The sequence below is a fragment of the Pogoniulus pusillus genome, chromosome 6, assembly GCF_015220805.1.
Source record: "Pogoniulus pusillus isolate bPogPus1 chromosome 6, bPogPus1.pri, whole genome shotgun sequence".
Lineage (NCBI taxonomy): Eukaryota > Metazoa > Chordata > Aves > Piciformes > Lybiidae > Pogoniulus > Pogoniulus pusillus.
In genome coordinates, this window is record NC_087269.1 from 4,003,026 (window position 1) to 4,022,470 (window position 19,445).

Below are 19,445 nucleotides of genomic sequence, written 5' to 3' on the forward strand. Positions count from 1 at the left end.
AAAGATAGAGGAGAAAAGGACTGATTGCCTTTCTTCCCCCTCTGTTTTCTTTGAGGGGTAAGAAAATAAGCTGTGAAGTCAGCTCCAAAAATCATCTCTTAGGCTAGGGATGAGGTCATCTAGTTTGAGAAGGTGCTCGCTTAGAGGTGTAGGGAAGCTCCAAACTTCAAACCCAGGGTCTGACTCCCTCCCCACTCAGTATTTAGAAGCATTCAGGCAAAAAAAATGGGTCATTAGAGGCCTGTTTCTGAAGGCCACATAATTGCTGTAAGATGAAGAAACAAAACTATTTATAAAGCCTTAACCATTTAAACCAGGTTGCTAAGTCAGAATCTTCACTTCCTTTCCTTTAAGGAGTGAAAAGTTTCAAGCTTGTTCTTGAGAGCAGCTTGGAATATGATTTGAATTATGCTCTTAGAAGTGAAATCAAGAGTGGAAATTTGGTTGGAAAAAAAATAACTTTACAAGCTACAAAAATAGGAGGAGAAATGCCACAAACCTAACAAACCGATGCAAGAAATGAATCACAGAATTAAGCAGGCTGGAAGAGACCTTCAAGATTATTGAGTCCAACCTAACACCTTCTAATTAACTAACCCATGGCACTAAGTGCCTCATCCAGCCTCCTCTTAAACACCTCCAGGGATGGGGACTCCACCACCTCCCTGGGCAGCCCATTCCAGGCCCTCCACCAACTTCATCGTCCTTCTCTGGACACCTTCCAGCACCTCAACATCTGTCTTGAATTGAGGGGCCCAGAACTGGATACAGCACTCAAGGTGTGGCCTGAGCAGTGCTGAGTACAGGGGCAGAATAACCTCCCTTGTCCTGCTGGCCACACTGCTCCTGATGCAGGCCAGGATGCCATTGGCTTTCTTGGCCACCTGGGCACACTGCTGGCTCATCTTCAGCTACTCTCTACCAGCATCCCTGGGTCCCTTTTTTCCTGGGTACTCTCCAGCCACTCTGTCCCCAACCTGTAGTGCTGCTTGGGGTCGTTGTGGCCAAATTGCTGAACACTTGGCCTTGTTCAAGTGGCCTCTGCCCATCCAGCCAGCCTGTCCTTCCCCCTCTGCTTCCTACAGTGCACTTTGCCTGTCTAGTCTACAGAGCCCTTTAGGGCAGATATATTCTCTGACTGCCTATTTGTGCTGGGAGAGACCTCACTTGGGTTCTGTAGGACCTTAACTTATACTTCTCTGAGCAGTATTTTCTGCCTGAAGCACTGAAGTTTCCTCTCAGGCAGTGAGCCTCTCAGAACATGACTCTGGAAAATCTAAATACTGTTTATGCTTCTTTTCTTTCTTGCAACAGCTGCATAATAAAATCACAAACCAAGGATCTCTTGTAATAAAATTTGAGGCAGACATGCCTGGAGTCTGAAAGCAGCAAGGAGACAGCAAGGGGGAAATCTGCCATCCATCACAGCAGCCTGACAGCTCCCCCCCCCCAACAGCAGCCAGAGAGACAGGCAGGAAGATTCAGCACTTCAATAACAGCTGCAGCAGGAAAATCAGGCAGCAGCATTATGATGCCAGTCACCAGGTCTTTAGTATTGTATGTTACCTGCATATTAAATTTGTGAGGGATGGGTACTGAAAACAAATTGCACTGAAGTCATCAGACTGCATCTCTTGAAGGCTGAAGAGCTCTTGCTGTTAGTTTTGTGTCTGAAGACAGTGGTCTGTATGCTCTGACACTCACTTCCATAGCTCCCAAAATAACTGAGGGAGAAAGCAGCAGCTCTTTCACCCCATCTTATCTCTTAACAGGATGGATCAACTGCTCTAAAGTTCAATGTTTTCCTTCTCTGTATAGATCATAGACCAGACCCCTGACACAGGCTCACAGGATGTCAGGGGTTGGAAGGGACCCAAAGAGGTAGAGTCAAAATCCCTGCCAGAGCAGGACCACACAACCTAGCCCAGGTCACACAGGAACACATCCAAACAGGCCTTGAAAGGCTCCACAGAAGGAGACTCCACAACCTCTCTGGGCAGCCTGTGCCAGTGTTCTGGGACCCTTATGGTCAAGAAGTTGCTCCTTGTGCTGAGGTGGAACCTCCTGTGCTGCAGCTTCCATCCATTGCTCCTTGTCCTATCCCAGGGAGCAGTGAGCAGAGCCTGTCCCCCCTCCTGACCCCCAGCCCCCAGGGATTTAGAGATATTTATTAGATCCCCTCTCAGTCTTCTATTCTCCAGACTAAGCAGCCCCAGGTCCCTCAGCCTCTCCTCACCAGGCAGTGCTCCAGTCCCCTAATTGTCCTCATAGCTCTCTGCTGGACCCTCTCCAGCAGATCCATGTCCCTCTTAAACTGGAGTACCCAAAACAGAAGGCAGTACTCAAGATGAAGTCTCTCCAGGGCAGAGTAGAGGGGAAGAAGAACCTCCCTTGATCTGCTGGACACACTCTGCTTAATGCACCCCAGGGTCCCACTGGCCCTCTTGGCCACCAGGGCACATTGCTGCCCCATGGATGTTATCCACCAGCACTCCCAGCTCCCTCTCCACAGGGCTGCTCTCCAGCAGATCCCCTCCCAGCCTGTACTGCTGCAGTTCATGTGACATGTGAATGACAAGATAGTACTATGGATAAAACCACAGCAACAAGAATGATTTTTCTGGGCTTGGTCCTTCTAGTCCATGAAGTCATTTTCTGTTCTTTATTATAGGCAGCACAAACACCTTTGATTATTTTACCCTTCCCTATTTGTCCCTTGCTGGTGTGAATTGCTAATCTAATAAGGGAAATAGTGCCTTGTGTCAGGCTGTTGCAACCATCTAAGATTTAGCCACCTGTCATGACAAGGATTTCAGTTCAAAAAGTGTATTTTGCTACTTAAAAAAATCCTTTTCTCATAGGAAGGAATTGAAGGAGTTTCTGGGCTTAATCTGATAGAAGCAAATAGGAGGCTCAGTGGTGTAAGACTGAGATTAATTCATTGAGATTTTATCCCCAGCATGGACACAGATTCATAGAATCATAGAATCAGTCAGGGTTGGAAGGGACCACCAGGATCACCCAGTTCCAATCCCTCTGCCATGGGCAGGGGCACTCTACCCTAGATCAGACTGTCTCATCCAGCCTGGCCTTAAACACCTCCAGGGATGAGACCTCAACCACCTCCCTGGGCAGCCCATTCCAGGCTCTCACCACTCTCATGCTCAACAACTTCCTCCTCACATCCAGCTTGAACCTACCCATCTCCAGATTTGCTCCATTCCCCCTGATATCCTAAAAAGTCCCTCTCCAGATATTTTGTAGCCCACTTCAGATCCTGGAAGGCCCCAAGAAGGTCCCCTCAGAGCCTCCTCTTCTCCAGCCTGAACAGCCCCAACTCATTCAGTCTGTCCTCATAGCAGAGCTGCTGCAGCCCTTTGAGCATCCTCATGGCCCTGGGACAAAAGCACACCCCCAAACACAACAGAAACAAACCAAACCCAAAACCAAACCCCTAAGTGAAACCTTTTCTTTTTTACAGGCACCACAACTTAGAATCTCTTTCACCAGAAGCCAAAAGGAAAGAAAACAAAACCCAAAGCCAACCACCCCCAACCCCCAACAACAACAACTAGAATTATATTACAGGAAGTGTTGCTTGATGGCAGAATGAAATTGGGATTTTATAGCTGTTTATGTGCATCTGTGATACACAGAACATTCTACGACCTTCCAAAGTCGCCAACTTTGGGTTTTCATCTCATCAGGCAGGCTTTAGCATGCTGCAGTTTGCTGGGGCAGGGCACCACTCCAGACTCAGCAGTAATAAACTTGTCAGTCTTATTTCCCTGAAGCACTCTGACTCCTGGCTGACACTTGCAACACTGCAAACTAATGATAATTGCTCTGTAAAAACAACACTTAGGCAAGCCAGCATTTTTTCAACCAAAGCTTTCTCTTAATGGATTGACAGATGTTGAGATGCTTGAAGGTGTCCAGAGAAGGGCAGCAAGGCTGGGGAGGGGTCTGGAGCACAGCCCTGTGAGGAGAGGCTGAGGGAGCTGGGGGTGTGCAGCCTGCAGAAGAGGAGGCTCAGGGCAGAGCTCATTGCTGTCTACAGCTACCTGAAGGGAGGCTGTAGCCAGGTGGGGTTGGGCTCTTCCGCCAGGCAACCAGCAAGAGGACACAGCCTCAAGCTGTGCCTGGGCAGGTTCAGACAGGATGTTAGGAAGAAGTTCTTCCAGCAAAAGTGATTGGTACTGGAATGGGCTGCCCAGGGAGGTGGTGGAGCCCCATGCCTGGAGGTGTTTAAGGCCAGGCTGGATGAGGCTCTGGACAGCCTGATCTAGGGTAGGGTGTCCCTGCCTATGCCAGGGGGATTGGAACTGGCTGATCCTGGTGGTCCTTTCCAACCCTGACTGATTCTATGAGACTAGACTCAGCAGGCTGGAAGTTAAGGGATGGAGCTTTTTAGCCTTCCACAACAAACCAAACAATGCTCTCTTTTGTTTGACAGATGCTCCAACACATCCTGTGCTTACCCACACCTTGAAATCCTGCCAGCTCTCCAAAATCTTACACCTGTAATTCAAGCTTAGGGGAAGACACAGAGAGAGTGATTGGCATTGGAATGGGCTGCCCAGGGAGGTGGTGGAGTCACTGTCCCTAGAGGTGTTCAAGAAAAGCCTGGATGAGGCACTTAGTGCCATGGTCTGGTTGATTGGCCAGGGCTGGGTGCTAGGTTGGACTGGATGATCCTGAAGATCATTTCCATCCTGATTAATTCTGTGATTCTGTGGCAAAAAGGCATCATGTTCCTTTAGCAGCTTGGATGTACCTTCAGCTGAAATCAGGTGAGCTACAACCAGGCTGCCTACTCCAACCCTGCAGTAACAAGAACCAATATTTCTGTTCCCCTTTGCTTGTCCAATTACAAACAAGTGAAACTAAAACAGCATTACAAGGAGCATTTAATAGTAGATTTTTATATATAATACATAAATTTATATATGTTTTTAATATATTTAACCTCATTTAGAACTTCTTGGCCTATATTTACACTGTTCAGCTTCACACAAGTTCCTACACACTTACTAAATGCAATGGCTCAAAACTATCCTCTCAGTGGATTATAACTATCCACTCAAGCTTTGTGGCAGCTTGAGTGGGTAGTAAATATTCACAGTGTAGATATAATTTAGTAAATATATATATAGTTCTGATCTCATTTAGAACTTCCTGGCTAGGTTAAGATTCATCTGAGTTATAACAGCATTTACACTGTCAAGCTTCCTATATGAGTTATAAGATGCTTACTGAATGCAATGGCTCGAGACTATCCACTCAGTGGATTACAACAATCCACTCAAGCTTTTTGGCAGCTAAGAAGGAGACTTCAGTGGAACTGTCTGTCTTTAGAAGAAGGTAAAAAGAATGGCAGGTCATAGAATCAAGCAGGTTGGAAGAGACCACCAAGATCATCCAGCCCTACCAACCACCCACCCTAGCCAACCAACTAGACCACGGCACTAAGGGCCTCATCCAGCCTCCTTTTAAACACCTCCAGGGATGGCAACTCCACCACCTCCCTGGGCAGCCCATTCCAATGTCAATCACTCTCTCTGCCAACAACTTCCTCCTAACATCCAGCCCAGACCTCCTCTGGTGCAACTTGAGACTGTGTCCCCTTGTTCTGGTGCTGCTTGCCTGGCAGAAGAGCCCAACCCCACCTGGCTACAGCCTCCCTTCAGGCAGCTGTAGACAGCAATGAGGTCAGCCCTGAGCCTCCTCTTCTGCAGGCTGCACACCCCCAGCTCCCTCAGCCTCTCCTCACAGGGCTGTGTTCCAGGCCCCTCACCAGCCTTGCTGCCCTTCTCTGGACACCTTCCAGCACCTCAACATCTCTCATGAATTGAGGGGCCCAGAACTGGACACAGTACTCAAGGTGTGGCCTGACCAGTGCTGAGTACAGGGGCAGAATAACCTCCCTTGCCCTACTGGCCACACTGTTCCAGTTCAGTTAAGACCTAAATACCAATAATATAAGAAGCAGTCAAGTTAAGTGTTCTGGATTCTGTTACTCCTTTGTGTAATGTTCTCATGACCGTGCAGAGAACCTATTAGTATTAACAATTATGGCCTGTGATGAGACTGCTAAATATCAAAATTAAGAAATGATATTACTTTTGGGATAACTCCCACCCCTACCCTTAAAGGCAGAGCAGAGCCAGCCAAAATGTGGATCACCCTTGTCAGAACAACAGGTAAGTGATGGCTGAACTCAGCGCATTTAGAAGGAGCAACACTCCAGGAGGTAGCTATGTTAGTTTCTCAGCCCATGTGCAAAAATGATTTCCTAAACTTGCTTTAAATATCAAGATCCTCTAAACAGGAAAGCTGTTTTCCACCCTGTCACCATCCTCTGCTGGGTTTAACACAAAAGAGACAAGTGCTAAATCTGGAGGAAAAAGGAATCCGTCTGGAGCTGCAACGCTCAACGTAAAGAGGCATTGAGAAATTAGCAAAGGCAGGCAGTCACCAACTGCTTGGTTGGAAACACCCCAAGAAAAGATGTGACCAGCAGAGTTTGTGCATCTCCTTAGGCTCCCTGGCTCCCACAGCAAGGCAGCTCTGAGAGCTCAGCAGGTTGCTCCCAAGCGTGGCAGTTGTGCTTCCCATAGAACCCTTTGCTTACCGACAGGCATTTGGACAGAGCCACTGCAAAGAAGGACTAAGAAATGGCTTCTTGGGTAGCACTGTTCCAGCAAATGGACACCACCAGGGAGCAGAGCAGGAATTATTCACCCTGGCTTACCACATAAGTCTCTGGAGAGACTCCTCTGGAGATTTTCAAGCCCTGTCTGGATGTGTTCCTGTGTGATGTGGTCCTGCTCTGACAGAGGAGTTGGACTCGGTCTCTGCAGGTCCCTTCCAACCCCTGTGACTTATCAATCCTTACTTCTTTGCCCCACTCCAAGGTGTTATTGATGCCTTACTGAGATCTTAAAACCCAAAGCAACCCAACACCACCCACACACATTTCCATTTCAGAAATGGAGAAGAGGAAACAACCCAATAACAAGTCCTCAGTCTTTACAACTTCTAGCATAGGTAGATTACTTTTAGCCTCAAAATCCTTTGAATATCTTATCCTCTAAAGCAAAAAGCAGCATTTCTCACATGAACTGTTACTCTTTTCCTCCTGAGAAAGCCTCTTCACATTCTTGCCAGCTCTAATTTAGTCAAGGGAATAGAGGTTAGCTACTCTGCTCTGGCAAAGCAGAACTACTCTCCTAACACAGCAGTCCCTCTTTCCTTCACCACCCCAAAATTGCCACCTCTCTCACATAACTAACATGATACCCAGCACCCAAGAAGCAGGAAGGGCTGACTTAAACCCTAAGAAAAACACATTTCTAAGCTACTCTTAATCAGTTCAGGAGATACTTTCAACACAGGCAGCAATTGGTCTGTTACTGACACTTCTCATGTGCCAGGCTTAATGTTCTCAAAGACTTGGCTCACAAAGCCACCAAGCATTAGCACAAATGGCATTTGCCTCCTGCAGATACTTCAGAGACAACAGATTTGGGGACCAAACTGGGTGGAGTGGCTGCCACACCAGAAGGCTGTGCTGCCATTCAGCCAGACCTGGACAGGCTGAGGGCTGGGCAGGGAGAAATTGAATGAAATTCAACAAGGGCAAGTGTAGAGTCTGGCACCTGGGAAAGAACAACCCCAAGGATCAGGATAGGTTGGGGACTGACCTGCTGGAAGGCAGTGAAGGGGAAAAGGATCTGGGGTTCCTGGTGGATGGGAGGTTGACCATGAGCCAGCAATGTGCTCTGCTGGCCAGGAGGGCCAATGCCATTCTGGGGTGGATTAGAAGGGCTGTGGTTAGTAGGTCGAGGAAGGTTCTCCTGCCCCTATACTCTGCCCTGCTCAGGCCACATCTGCAGTGTTGTGTCCAGTTTTGAGCCCTCCAGTTCAAGAGGAAGACAGAACTGCTTGAGAGAGTCCATCACAGAGCCACAAAGATGACAAAGGGAACAGAACATCTGTTATGAGGAGAGCCTGAGGCAGCTGGGGCTGTGCTGCTTGGAGAGGAGGAGACTGAGAGGTGACCTCAGCAATGGTTATAAAGACATAAAGGTGAATGCCAGGAGGCTGGAGCCAGGCTCTGCTGGGTGATGGCCAATGCCAGGACAAGGGGCAATGGGTGGAAGCTGAGATATAGAAAGCTTCTTGTAAACATGAAGAGGATTTTTTTCCCTGTGAATGTGACAGAACCCTGAAACAGGCTGCCCAGGGGGGTTGTGGAGTCTTCCTCTGGAGATATTCAAACCCTACTGGATATGTTCCTATCTGACCTGCTCTAGGTGATCCTGCTCTGGCAGGGTTGCTGAACTGGATGAGCTTTGGAGGTCCCTTCCAGCCCCTGACATTCTATGATGTACCACATCTTAAATTTAAGTGACAGCATCCTCAGATCACAAATGTTTGTGCCCCCTTGGCAGGCTGCACACCACCACCGGCACCAGTGTAAGGTGTCTGGACCAGGTGCATGAGCAGCAATGCAACACCAAGTCAGATGAAACCAAATCTAATCATTCCAACATCCAAGGGGGAAAAAAGACCATTAATCTGTGAATCCCATAGTTCTAAGAAGCCATCATCCTTTTTTCACCCTGGTGGGAGTTACCTTCAGTTTCTAATATCATTCTACCTTTTCCTTTCATGCTGGAACCTGCCAAGTGCACTGAACGACTAAACTTCAATAGATGAACAAATAAAACCCCACAGCACAACAGTTGGTGTTTCATGCAATGATTTTGTGTGCCTGGAATGAGGCAATCCACTGACAAAGAAATATATTAAGCAAACAACCCCCCCCTGCTGGAATTCTTTCTGAAACCAGAGCAGGAAGAAGTTGCTAACTCCTGCACAAAGCACTAGAAGGGATCAACGAGCTCACAGCCAGCACTGCAGTTATTGATTGGTGCTGCAGTGTGGCCAGAGAAGGGCCACGAGGATGATCAGAGAGGTCTGAGGCTGCTCTGCTATGAGGAGAGGCTGAGGGAGTTGGAGCTGTTCAGTCTGGAGAAGAGGAGCATCCAAGGTGACCTTATTGTGGCCTTCCAGTATCTTAAGGAGGCTACAGGAAAGCTGCTGAGAGAGTTTTTAGGATGTCAGGGAATGACAGGACTTGGGGGAATAGAGCAAAACTGGAAGTGGGTAGTTTCAGATTAGATGTTAGGAAGAAGTTCTTCAGCATGAGGGTGATGAAAGCCTGGAAGGGGTTGCTCAGAGAGCTGCTGGGAGCTTCATCCCTGGATGTTTTTAAGGGCAGGCTGGATGTGGCTCTGAGCAACCTGATTTAGTGTGAGGTGAGAGAATTCAGCACAGAGCCACAAAGATGATGAAGGGAATGTTATGAGGAGAGCCTGAGGGAGCTGAGGCTGCACTGCTTGGAGAAGAGGAGACTGAGAGGTGACCTCATTAGTATTTATAAAGATCTAATGGGTGAGTGCCAGGAGGCTGGAGCCAGGCTCTGCTGGGTGATGCCCAGTGACAGCACAAGTGGCACTGAGTGGTAGCTGAGGCATAGGAAGTTCCATGGAAACATGAGGAAGATTTTTTTCCCCTGTGAGGGTGCCAGAACTCAGGATCAGGCTGCCCAGGAAGGCTGTGGAGTCTCCTTCTCTGAAGATATTCAAACCCTGCCTGGATGCATTCCTGTGTGATCTGCTCTAGGTGATCCTGCTCTGGCAGAGGGGTTGCACTGAGTGAGCTTTGGAGCTCTCTTCCAGCCCCTGACGTTCTGTAATTCTGTGTCCCTGCCCATGGCAGGGGAGCTGGAGCTAGAATATCTTCAAGGTCCCTTCAACCCTGACAGTTCTATGACTCTGTCCCTTCATAGTTGGAGTAACCACCAGGACTACTTTGCTTCTTGCCTCCTTTCCCAGGGTTGATAATCTTTTAATTGCACAAAGAGAACACTGAGCAATGGGTCACTTGGTGGCAAGTGTTAATCTTCATTGCAGCTCAGGCTTTGTTCATTCCAAAGCCTTTTGAAGATGTCAGTTCCCTCTTACAAGCCATCAACATTGCCTAGAGGGCAAGACCCAGAGACAGAAATAAGATCTGAGTGGGGGAAAGAAAAGTAGGAAGAGGAAAACAAATACATTTCTATTGATGCCAGCATAGGTTTAAGGTTGTTTGAGAATAGGTAGCTCTGTCCTGTTCATTTGACAGTGATCTTAAGAGCTGGGTTGAAGAAGTGGATCCTTAGCAACTTTAGGCTGTGGGAAATTGCCCAGAACTTGCAGCTGGCACTGGAGCAAGCTCGAAATGCTTTGTTGGGGTGGGTTTAAGAGAAGAAGCTTTTCAATCTGTGTAATGCTGCTGTAATTACAGACAGAGTGCCCAGAGCAGGATACTTGATAACCCAGGGACTCTGCCAGAGCAGCACTCCCCCTGGGCATCCTTTCAAGCTGAAGTATTTGCATTTGCTCAACTCCAGACATATTATTTCTTCCAGACATTTGATAATCATAAAATGGGCTGAAAGGGACCTCCAAAGGTCATCTAACACAACCCCCCTGCACTCAGTAAGAACATCCTCTGCTAGATCAGGTTGCTCAAAGCCTTGTCGAGCCCAACCTTGAATATCTCCAGAGAAGGGGCCCCAGCCACCTCCCTGGACAGGCCACTCCACCACCCTCGTGGTGGTTCCTAGCACCCAGTCTAAATGAACTGGGATTTCAAACTTTTGCCCTTCATTGCATCCCTGCAGGCCTTTGCAAACAGTTTCTCTCCATCCTTCTTGTAGCCCACTTCAGGTACTGGCAGGCTGCTGTTAGGTACCCCCAGAGCCTTCTCTGCCCCAAGCTGAACACCCCCAGCCCTCTCAGCCTGTCCTTATAGCAGAGGAGCTCCAACTCTCTGACCATTTCTGTGGCCTCCTCTGAACCTGCTCCATCAGGTTCAAGTCCTTCCTCTCTTGAGGGCTCCAGAGATGGACACAGTGCTCTAGATGAGGTCTGACCAGAGTAGAGCAAAGAGGCAGTATCATCTCTGGCATGACCTGCTGGCCATGGTGCTTTGAATGCAGCCCAGGCTGCCACTGGCCTTCTGGCTGCCAAGTGCACACTATGGGCTTATACCCAGATTCTCAACCCCCAAAACTCCCAAGTCCTTTCCTGCAATTCTTCTTTCTACCACCTCATCCCCCAGCCTGTAGTGACAGTGAGCCCAGGTGGCCAAGAAGGCCAATGGCATGCTGGCCTGGATCACAAACAGTGTGGCCAGCAGGACCAGGGAAGTCTTTTGTCCTGTGCTCAGCACTGGCCAGGCCACACCTTCAGCACTGTATCCAGTTCTGGTCCCCTCAATTCAAGAGAGATGTTGAGGTTCTTGAAGATGTCCAGAGAAGGGCACCAGGGCTGGTGAGGGGCCTGGAGCACAGCCCTGGGAGGAGAGGCTGAGGGAGCTGGGGGTGTGCAGCCTGCAGCAGAGGAGGCTCAGGGCAGAGCTCATTGCTGTCTGCAACTACCTGAAGGGAGGCTGTAGCCAGGTGGGGTTGGGCTCTTCTGCCAGGCAACCAGCAATAGAGTAAGGAGACACAGTCTCCAGTTGTGCCAGGGGAGGTCTAGGCTGGATGTTAGGAGGAAGTTGTTGGCAGAGAGGGTGATTGGCATTGGAATGGGCTGCCCAGGGAGGTGGTGGAGTCCCCATGCCTGGAGGTGTTTAAGAGGAGGCTGGATGAGGCACTTAGTGCCATGGGTTAGTTAATTAGAAGGTGTTAGGTGGGAGGTTGGACTCAATGATCTTAGAGGTCTTTTCCGATCTGGTTAATTCTGTGCTTGTTCCAACCCACATGCAGCAGCCTACACTTCTTGAACTTCACGAGGGTCACCTGGAGCCACCACTCCAGCTTGTCCGTGTCCCTCTGGATGGCATCTTGTCCCTCTCACCTATTGACAGCCCCATAAGCTTGGTGCCTTCTGCAATAATAAAAGCTCACAAAGGGGGCATGGGAAATTCAGTGCACACAAACTTACCAGAGCCCAGCCTCTATCTGATTAACATTTTACTTTCACATAGTCATATGAAACAAGAATTGGATAGAGGCAAAACAGAAATCCAAAGCAGCAAGAGAATTTATGATGTTAGCTCTAAGTAAAACCTTTTTTCCAAGAGAGATGGAGGAGAAAAATAATTCCCTTTCTAGTTCTTGCAGCAGGGAAAGTTCTGTTGTATTGGAAGTGTTTTTTACCAGGGCCTGATCAATTCCTTTCACTTCTTGATTGATAGAAGACAAAAGCAAACAAGCACCATTACACTTGGTAGTCCTTCTGCAGCAGTTTGTTTTTCCACCACCCACAGATTTCATTCATCTACTTCAAAGCTAATGACAAAACCTGGGATTAAAACTTTCTTCTCATCTCCTGACATTTTCCTTGCACCCATTCAATAACTCAGGATGATGAACTAATGGATCCAAGCCAGGATGCAGCTCACTGCTCACACTTTATTCAGCTGATCAAACCACGCAATGTTAATGGAACAAGAAAACCTTTGGTTTCCTTCCTTCACCACTGTTTTTCTCCTGCAAAGAGCAGGCAAATTCAGTCAATATCATCAGCACAGTGGAATGTTTATACCTATGGCTTATGCCTGATGAGGAGAGGCTGAGGGACATGGGGCTGCTTAGTCTGGAGAAGACTGAGAGGGGATTTAATCAATGATTATAACTGAGGGCTGGGGGTCAGGAGAGGGGGGGACAGGCTCTGCTCACTGCTCCCTGGGATAGGACAAGGATCAATGGATGGAAGCTGCAGCACAGGAGGTTCCACCTCAACACAAGGAAGAACTTCTTGACTGGAAGAGTCACAGAGCACTGGCACAGGCTGCCCAGAGAGGTTGTGGAGTCTCCTTCTCTGGAGCCTTTGCAGGCCTGTCTGGACGTGTTCATGTGTGACCTGAGCTAGACTATATGATCCTGCTCTGGCAGGGGGTTGGACTCAATCTCTTTGTGTCACTTCCAACTCCTGACATCCTGTGAGCCTGTGACTGAGTCACATCCTTAATCCCTGAAAGCTAGCAGAGATGAGCAGGGGTTCATTGGTATTTTATTGGCACTGCCTTCTGTTCTAAAGTTAAGATTAGACCTTTTGGGTTAAGATAATCCAAATCTCAAATTCAATGCTGCCTTGGAACTCATATAACTCCTGCTTACTGAGTGCCCCTGCTTACTGCAGAGGGGGTTGGATTAGATGACCTTCAGAAGTCCCTTCCAACCCAGACCATTCTATGGTTCTAGAACTCATCAATACCTGTGGGCTTGTTGCTGTAATCACCTTTACCCTAAAACACAGCACAGAGGCACAGTGCACAGGACTGTTACTTGCTCTGAGAGCTCTCCATAATGCTGCTTTGAGCAGTTTTTTAGCCCAGAAAGAGATTTGCAGCTATTTCTGTTATTATTCTTGTCTGATTGTTTAATACAAGCTTGAACTGCATTTAATCAGAGAAAGGGTAGTGCATATAATTATACCATAGCGTGGCTGTGCTATTATGGGCTAGTTTTTTCTTCTCATTCCACTGATTTGGAGCATTGACAGCCTTCAGACTTTCTTCTTCAGTAGTGTAAGCACAGATGTTAGTTTTATTTATACAAGAAGCTCCTTGCATCAGGGTTTTCCAGTTCAGCAAGCTCGTTGGATACTGCAATGGAATTGATCAATCTGCCTGCAAACAGGATTGGTCATTTCCAACTGCATGCCAGCTTCAACTAGCAAACCTTTGTCTGGACCAGTGTCAGAATAGGCAGGGAGTGACAGGACTAGGGGGAATGGAGCAAAGCTGGAGATGGGTAGGTTCAGACTGGATGTGAGGAGGAAGTTCTTCACCATGATTTTAGTCTGGAGAAGAGAAGACTCAGAGGGGATGTGATAAATGTTTTATAAGTATCTGAGGGCTGGCCAGGAGAGGTGGGGACAGGCTCTGCTCACTGCTCCCTGGGATAGGACAAGGAGCAACGGATGTAAATTGCAGCTAAAGAGGTTCTGCCTCAACACAAGGGGAACTTCTTGACTGCAAGGGCCACAGAGCACTGGAACAGGCTCCCCCACATAGAGATTGTGGGGTCTCCTTCTGTGGAGCCTTTCAAGGCCTGTCTGGATGTGTTCCTGTGTGATCTGTGTTAGATATTGTCCTGCTCTGGCAGCAGGGTTGGACTCAATGATCTCTTTGGGTCCCTTCCAGCCCCTAACATCCTGTGAGCCTGTGGGGAGAGTGGTGAGAGCCTGGAATGGGTTGCCCAGGGAGGTGGTTGAGGCCCCATCCCTGGAGGTGTTTAAGGCCAGGATGGATGAGGCTGTGGGCAGCCTGATCTAGGGTAGGGTGTCCCTGCCCATGGCAGGGGGGTTGGAACTGGATGGTCCTTGTGATCCCTTCCAACCCTGACTTTATGATTCTAGGTTGTGATGGTTTGGGTGTTAGCTGCACCCCCCAAAACACACTTTGGAAATCACCCAGACTAGACTCCACAGGCTCTGGGGATTTGAATGAAGCTTATATTTACAGCTTAGCTCAATATGCAAGCAGATAGTTACAGTATATATACAGAAATAGACAAGGTAAAAGGTAATACAGAAACACAGCAGCCCTCCCAGAAACCTCAGTCTCCAGGAGGGGCTCCCAACCACCCTTCCACCTTCCCCATAATGAGAGTTTTCTTAGAACAAAAAGAATTACACCAGTGGCAAAAAACTACATTTTTTGAGGAACAAATGCAGCATGAAAGACATTAAAGAAGGGATGCCTCTGCCCTAACTTTACCAGCCCATGATCAGTGCAAGTCCTTTGCAGCATAAAATTGCCTATTGGAGTTCAGAGAGTCCATTAACTACTTCATAAGGAATCAGTGGCAGAAATCCAAGCAGCCTTGTTGCCAAGGAGGGCATGAAGTTGCAAGATGTACCAGAGCTGTGGATTGGAGTACATCTTTTGTGCTGATAGGGCTGGGTGCTAGGTTGGACTGGATGAGCTTGGAGGTCTCTTCCAACCTGGTTGATTCTATGATTGTAGTCAAGACAAGGTTTCATGGGAGGAGTAGCACAGTCTGACTAGCATGAACTCTTTAGAGTTACAAAATGTTGGAAGTATAGGTCAGGAAAACACAGGGAAAAAAACAAACTGTGGATGGATCCCTTTTGATTGGTCTTAAGCAGTGGATCATACCTGATCAGAGTGAAAAGGTATGAAGGTGGAGCTCTGTGACAGAGTTCAGGACCTGCTTTTGCATTGTGCTGTTGCTGGGCTACTACTGCATGCCTGAGTCTGAAACTGGGCATGGAGCAGAGACCCCTTCAAAAACCACCCCAAGGAAACAAAACTCACTCTTAGTCACTGCACCCAAATAGCCATTAAATGATAAAGCTGCCACCTTCCTGTGCATGTTAAAACATGGAAGAAAGTATTAAAGCTTTCAAATGTTCTGGACCTTTTCAAAGCTTTTAACCCTTCAGCTGAAGTGGTTTTAACTTCAGGAGGTTTTCCTCAGTGCATTACTGTAGTGAACTGCTGAATGTTCATCAACAGCACACTGGGAAACAGCTGCCCACATTTCACAGAGCATTTAAGAGAGCACCACTCCTATTCATCCTCACTGACATCTTTCCTAGCCACTGTCTCAGTTGCCCTTTGCATCTCTGTTGCAGCATGCCAAGAGCTGTCATATCATTCTGCTCACTTTAGAATCACAGAATCAGGCAAGGTTGGAAGGGACCACAAGGATCAGCCAGTTCCAAGCCCCCTGCCATGGGCAGGGACACCTCACATTAGATCAGGCTGTCCAGAGCCTCATCCAGCCTGGCCTTAAACACCTCCAGGGATGAGGCTTCCACCACCTCCATGGGCAACCCATTCCAGGCTCTCACCACCCTTGTACTGAAGAGCTTCTTCTTAACATCCAGTCTGAATCTTCCCATTTCTAGCTTTGTTCTACATCCTTAAAAGTCCCTCCCCAGCTTTCCTGTACACCCTCTTAAGATCCTTTGATCCCTCTTGCAAGCACAAACCACAGCTGAACGACCACCAGCCTGCACCTGTGAGCCTTTGCAACAGCAGCAGGGATTGGTATTGATCTGACTGCTCTTTGTACGTGAATGTCTGGAGCACAACCTCCCTGCCTTTTAACCAGCCATACCCAACAGGAAACAGAGCAAACAGCTCCTCAGAAGCATTAACATCAGGGAGCCCAACTTCCAGCCAGGTCTATTAGAGCCCTCTTGTCTCTCACTACCATCCTACATGACAAAGTTCTTTCTATGCACTACATGCACACAGCAGCTGCATTTTCTCTTTGCTTGCTAGTACTGAGTACTTTGGAAAGCTGCACTGGGTTGAGCAATACATTTTAAAGCATAACCCCAACAAAATACCACTACAGCCACAGCCACATACCTCCAGTCTAATCAGGACTGGCTCATTAAAAGACTGACATTTGCCAGACTCAAGGAAGGGCCAAGAATGAGATTTTCTTTACCACCCACATAGCAAATATGCTCTATCATCTGGTTGGAATGGGTTGTTCTCTAAAGGAAGAGATGGTTTCTAGCTGGCACATGACACAGCAGGAGCAGTTGTGAATCTCTGGTGCCACATGTCCATGTGACAACAGCATCTGGCCCTGACATATCTGTGCTTGGCATTCCCTTATGCAAGTTATAACTGGGTAAGAGACAGCAATTGCTTTCACTCGAGCTCCATGAAGGGTAATGGATGTTTGCAAAGCACTAGCAGAGCTGGAGATGGAAGGTCTCATAGTGAGAAATGGTGTGGGTGTTCAGAACACAAGAGGAGATTCACCCACCAGCAGCCCTGGTGCCTAATGGCCCCCTCAGGGAGTCTATTACAGAGCCTCATAATTAAAGAGATTTGTCACTCTTCCTCCTCATGCCACTTATTTTAATGTGATGCACAAGGAAGACCAAGGAAAGGAGAAAAGCCAAGGAACAGTGCTGATGAATGTTCCCTTTCAAGCTCTGTCAGCCCTGTGGATGCAAGTAACATGTCTCACTGACTGCATTACTCACCAAACACCTCATACTTTAACTGCCAACCTGGAGCTCAGGTGGAATGCCACAGCAGCTGAAACCAGTGAGCATTAAAGCACAAACCCAGAACAGGTGTGATCAAGCAGCCCATTGCAGGAACCCACCCAAGGCCATCTGTGTCCACCTGCATGACACAGCAGGAAATCTGTTAGTACCCAAACGCCTCACACAGAGGTGGGAAGACAAGTTTGTACCCCAAGGATACCAGAGAATAAGTTACCAGAAGAAAGGACAGTGAAGGAAAGAGCTAAGGCTGCTAAGTGGGGAAGGACAGGCTGGGTGTTAGGAGAAAGCTCTTCCTAGAGAGAGTGATTGCCATTGGAATGGGCTGCCCAGGGAGGTGGTGGAGTCACTGTCCCTGGAGGTGTTCAAGAAAAGCCTGGATGAGGCACTTAGTGTCATGGTCTGGTTGACTGGCTAGGGCTGGGTGCTAGGTTGGACTGGATGAGCTTGGAGGTCTCTTCCAACCTGGTTGATTCTATGATTACATGCTTCTTACAAAGCCAGCAGCCATCCCTTGCAGTTATCCCTACCGACAACTGCCCCCAGAACTCCAACCTTAGCTGTGACAGCAGGCAGGTAAGCATACAGCACCATACTAGCCAGGGGGGCTGAACTGGGAACCAGTCACACTTTCTGGTTTATTACTCTGGCCACAAACATAAAACCATAATTTTCACCTAGATTTGTATTTATTACATCTCAAAACCTTCTGACAGGTAAAGCAGTGGGGAGCCCACATTTTCTACAGCAGCTCAGTTCACAGGGTGAGAGAGAGGCAAAAGAGATGGTGAATAAAATGGCAAACTCCTCAGGGGGTTAAACTATATCTGCACTTCATTAAATCATCACATTTGCTTCGGTTGGAAAAGAGCTCTAAAGGTAGAGTCCAGCTATCAACACCACCACGGTCATTAAATCACATCCCAAAGTGCCACATCTGGACATAATTTTAACAGCTCCAGAAAGAGCAACTCCAGCACCTTACTGAGTAACTGATGTCCAACCAACTGCACACTCATCCCCACCTGTGTCCTCAAGCATGAGCCCAGCAGCAGCACAGCATTTACAGAACTGTTCCCTCTTTTCTAAGACAAGTTTAGGTGTAAGGTATGTCAGCACTATTCATTTTGCAGAGGCTGAATCACAGAAACAATCAGGTTGGCAAAGCCTCTCAGGATCACCAAGTCCAACCTAAAACCCTGCTCTACCAAGATTCACTTTAAACCATATCCCTAAGCACCACATCCAAATGACCCTTACACACATCCAGGGTGGGTGACTCCACCACCTCCCTGGGCAGCTCATTGCACTGCCTGAAACCAAACTACAGCCTCACAGCCTGGTTCCTGCGTTCCTCAGGCGACCTAACTGCACCTAGAGAGCAACCAGCAACAGAAACACAGGAATGTGGACACAAAGAGGCCAGCAAAGCACCAAATGCCACACAGCGTTCAAGGAACACTTCAGAAATTATTTTGTTCCCATCAAACTGAAAATATTTACCCTACTAATAAAAATTATATGATAATATTAGCCCATAAGAACAGCACTAACCTCTTTCAAAGCAAGCAGCTCGGACCTTCCTGCTCCCTCCAGGCAAGCAGCTTCCTCTCTGCTCTCCCAATAGCCTTTTAAGACAGCTGCTGGGAATCAGGGCTAATGACTGATATCTCCTTGCCAGGTGTGGGACACAAGCTAACTAAGCACCTGAGTGCCAGGCTTCAGTGGGGAATGGTTTTTAGTCTCAGAGATTCTGTATTTTTGTGCTCTGAGTTGTGCTCCCTGTGCCTGGGGAGGTCTAGGCTGGATGTTAGGAGGAAGTTGTTGCCAGAGAGAGTGATTGGCATTGGAATGGGCTGCCCAGGGAGGTGGTGGAGTTGCCATCCCTAGAAGTGTTCAAGCAAAGTGTGGATGAGGCACTTAGTGCCATGGTCTAGTTGAGTGGATAGGGCTGGGTGCTAGGTTATACTGGATGATCTTGGAGGTCTCTTCCAACCTGGGTGATTCTATGATTCTATAGAGTCCTGCGTAGAGCCACAGAAATGATTAAGCAAGTTGAACATCTTCCTTATGAGGAGATCTTGAGGGAGCTGGGGCTGTGCTGCTTGGAGAGGAGGAGACAAAGGGCTGACTTCATCAATGCTTATAAATGTGTAAAGGGTGAGTGCTAGGAGTCTGGAGCCAGGCTCTGCTGGGTGATGCCCAGTGCCAGGACAAGGGGCACTGGGTGGAAGCTGAGCCATAGGAGGTTCCCTCTGAACCTGAGGAGGATTTTTTTCATTGTGAAGGTGACAAAGCACTGGAACAGGCTGCCCAAGGGGGTTGTGTAGTCTCCCTCTCTGGAGATAGTCAAGGCCTGCCTGGATGTGTTCCTGTGTG

At 48.0% G+C, this 19,445-nt stretch overlaps 1 protein-coding gene across 1 annotated transcript in view; it reads right to left on the reverse strand.

The window, feature by feature from the left end:
• Positions 1 to 18,689, reverse strand: part of PLPP4 (phospholipid phosphatase 4) — a 228,540-nt gene extending 209,851 nt beyond the window's left edge. Inside the window, exon 1 of the mRNA XM_064144257.1 lies at positions 18,621 to 18,689. The gene's annotated coding sequence lies outside the window, so the exon portion shown is untranslated. The remainder of the gene's footprint in view (positions 1 to 18,620) is intronic.
• Between the last annotated feature and the right edge of the window lie 756 nt (positions 18,690 to 19,445).